Consider the following 4,343-nt stretch of genomic DNA (forward strand, 5'->3'; position numbering starts at 1 on the left):
ACACGCACACACACATACAGACACACATACATACGCACACATGTATGATATCAAATCAAAGATGGTTTAATGATTGATTGCTAATCTAAATGAAATAACACGCACATATATATATAATATACATATATACACACACACACACACGTACACATACATATATGTATATATATATGTATGTATATATATATATATATATATATATCTATATATATATATATATATAATATATATATATATATATATATATATATATATATATATATATATATACCGATGGCCGGATAACTGAAGAGATAGCGGCATGGGTTTCCTCCTTGACATCCGAAACTCGGAGTTTTATCATGGCTACTGAATAATTGTCACATATTATATTTACAGATATATATATATATGTTTAACATCATGGGTATTAATTATATTGTGCGTGAGTAGCAATTTAAAATAGCAATGTATGTATCATACTTAGGACAGGTACAGCGCTGAAATCTTATCAACTAAGGTATTCATCTTGATATAACCTCCCTTATAGACGTATAGTGTTTAAAAAGAAACACTGAAATATATCAGTAGCAGACGAAAATCGTCCAGCCACCAACGGAGGTGAAAATGCTAAATGCGCATTTCTGCCTCTTTGGGCTCCGTCAGTAGCAAATGTCCACTGACAACCGCTTGCTGAGACAAACCCAGCCGTTACTGATATAGGAGCTGAAAGAGGCAGAAATGTACGTTTAGCAATACGTTTTAACATTATAGGTCTATAAGAGAAGCTATCTCAAGACGAATACTGCAATTAATCTGGCTTTCAATGATCTACCTGCTTTAAGTATGATACACAGTTTTATATATACATACAGGGTGTTCGGACTGAATTTCATGCCTTTTTATATATCCTTTTTCAGAAACTGTTTGATGTATTGGTGAGCCTAAATGTTAAAGTTGTAGTTAAGAAAAAGTTAGCTGACATGGACTGGAAGCCATCTGAATATTGGAAAAGAGTTACCTGTTTCATAATGATTCACGCCGAGTATTAAAATGCCAACAACATGGCTGTTATTCAATGCTCTGTGAACAGTGTAAAGGCTGTGAGTGACATGGATAGCTGCAATGGAGACTACGAAGACCAACAGGAAGGAACACAGTAGGCGTTCTGACTGCGTCTGTACGCCGGAATTCTTCCTAAAATATTTGAACAGGGCCTTTGGTTCAATTCAGATGGCTATGTGAAACTGTTGGAGCCTGTGGTCAAACCCAGGCTGAAGAGGGTTACTGCTGGAAGGCTATATGCGTGACAGTAGAATTCGGTTCCTTGCCATATCTCTGAGAAGTGACCGTCAGAGAATTTCTCCTTCTTCACTAGCCCATATTTTTGACTCCCTAAACCCCCCCTCCTATTATAATCTCATCTTTTTCTCTCTCCATTCCCCTCTTCATTTCTCTCTTCACCTTTCTACCGTAGTAAAGTGGCCTCTGCTTCGCAGAACAGATTTTTTCGTGCAACTTCCATTTAGGTACTTCAAATTCACTATTCTTTCTTTTTCTCCTCACCGGCATTGTATCGCACCACGGCCGTTTCTTCTTCATCTTCAGAATCTTAGTCCTCTGTCTCACCGTTCTCGGATGGCCTGCAACCAAACTAACGAAGTTCCTTTTGTAAATATTGAACTGTATAAAGCAAAATATTATTTTCATAGAATATTCATTACAAAATGAAGACCAGCAACGAGGAATTGCTTACACATTCGTGACGGTGATGCTACTACATCAGTGGCTTTCACCTGGGTCCATATGTCCCTTGGGGGGTCCATATTAGATGTTATTGTTAAGATTTATATGGAATAAGTTGACTATACTTCTACAATACACGAAATATTTTTTAAAATTTCATATTTGATTCCATATAATATTTAATTCTAAAACCACAATAAAATTATTTTTTATATATAGCGAATGACTATGGAGATCCAGTAGAGTAAAATAAGAATCAAGGGGAGCCATAAGCAAAAAATGGTTGAGAATATATGCACTGCATATACAAACAAGCTACAAATGAAGACCATCCGGGTGAGTTACTACAAGTCTAGAAAAGTTTCTATAACCTCTAGTGGTACCTCATCCCCGGTTCGCCTCCTCCCTTTCTCTCTCTTTCAACCCCCTCTCTCTCTCTCAATCACTCACTTTCTTCCTCTTCAGCCAATCCATCTTACTTTTCTCCATTGAACTAGTTATCTTCATATCCCTTCCACATTGACTCATCCAGTACGCTCATCTTTCTTCTTGTCACAGTTGTTGTGTTCCACCTCCTAGGTTTCACTTAGTCTTTCCTTCTTAAACTACAACCTATTTCTGTATTACCCACAAGGGGCTAAACATAGAGGGGACAAACAAGGACAGACACAGGTATTAAGTCGATTACATCGACCCAGTGCGTAACTGGTACTTAATTTATCGACCCCGGAAGGATGAAAGGCAAAGTCGACCTCGGCGGAATTTGAACTCAGAACGTAACGGCAGACGAAATACCGCTAAGCATTTCGCCCGGCGTGCTAACGTTTCTGCCAGCTCGCCGCCTTAGTTTATATTTGCGTGTCATCCTTGCGCAGGGCCATGCTAATCTTCTCTGTATCGTTCCAATTTTAGAATATGTACCGCCGTAGCTACAACCATTTGAAAATTTTCTGTTCATCAAATATTTTTTTTCCTTCAAAGATCGATCCATGGGTGAATACCAACCACATCAATCTCACCAGTCTGAGAGAGTCTCCGACATCCATCGATAATTTCCTCTCTTCAAATGATTAATTTGCAAAACAATAAAAAGACTGTAACTTATTTTCTGTTTATTAAATGAAACAAACAGCAATTGAAGGATAGTTGTTTTCAGCTTATTTCACAACGTACCCTGAACCTTTATATATATATATATATATATATATATATATATATATATATATATATATATATATATATAATATATATATATATATATATATATATATATATATATACATATATATATATATATATATATATATATATATATATATATATATATATATATATATATACATATATATATATATATATACATACATACATATATATATATATATATATATATATATATATATATATATATAAATATATGCATGCGTGTGTGTGCGAGTGTGTATGTGTATTCTTTTACTAGTTTCAGTCATTTGACTGCGGCCAGGCGAAACACTGCCTTAAGGGGTTTTAGTCGAACAAGTCAACCCCAGGACTTATTGTTTGTAAGCCTAGTATTTATTCTATCGATCTCTTTTACCGAACCGCTAAGTTTATATATGTATATATATATATATATATATTATATATATATATCTGTAAAATAATATGTGACAATTATTCGGTAGCCAAGATAAAACTCTGAGTTTCGGATGCCGAGGTGGAAATCCACAACACCATCTCTTCGGTTATCTGGTTATATATATATACATACATACATATGTGTGTGTGTGTGTGTGTGTGTGGTGTGTGTGTGTGTGTGTGTGTGTGTGTATGACATTGTTCTTAAAAGCTAGAGAATCGCAAGCGTAACTTCAATACACAAAAATATTAATTTAAGTGACTATTTGGAAGCGTTTTTGTTGCTTTATTGTTATAATATTTAAAGATGCGAGTGTAAATCAACATTAAATAATAATCAAAAAGGTGGCAGTCAATGATAATATGTCTCAGAATGTGTGGATATTGTTCTTCTTCTTGTTGTGTGTCTTCTTTTTTTTTTAAGTCGAGTGATAAGTGCAGATAAGGCAAAACATGTTTACATACAATTGAATATTTTGAGTTCATATATACCGACTTAATAAAGTCAGTGATTCAGTCATGTCTCACATCTATACGAGCTGGTCGAACAGGATACTGAAACAAGTGATGAAAGTGAATAAAACAAATTGGCTGAACATATTACGGTGTTATTAATAATGTCTTATAAATAGAACAAAGGAATAATATAGCTGGAAGACAAGACTTAGAAGATAACGGAAGATTAATGAGTATAGCAGGATCCAGTAAAAACTACGACTATAACTGTCATAGTTGAATCGATCGATCAAATTATTCTGCAAGTAATTAACCCCAAATGATTTGCATCTCAACGAACTTATTAAGAACTTCAGAAATACGAGACAAGAGAGTCTCTACACGATGACTTGACTTGCTAGAAATAGCAACCAAACCTCTCTCAATTACTCTTATGTTTAAAATAAGAAAATAACACATTAGATACTTTTGCTAAAACTAACCAAAATCTTAAAATAGTTCAACTTTTTGTAGTCAGATTCTTGCAATTCACCACTACTTGA

General features: G+C 34.5%; 1 pseudogene; it reads right to left on the reverse strand.

The window, feature by feature from the left end:
- Window positions 1-2,573: 2,573 nt before the first annotated feature.
- On the reverse strand, window positions 2,574-2,658 carry LOC115211361 (annotated as a pseudogene).
- Window positions 2,659-4,343: the final 1,685 nt, after the last annotated feature.

This window comes from Octopus sinensis, linkage group LG4, assembly GCF_006345805.1.
Source record: "Octopus sinensis linkage group LG4, ASM634580v1, whole genome shotgun sequence".
Lineage (NCBI taxonomy): Eukaryota > Metazoa > Mollusca > Cephalopoda > Octopoda > Octopodidae > Octopus > Octopus sinensis.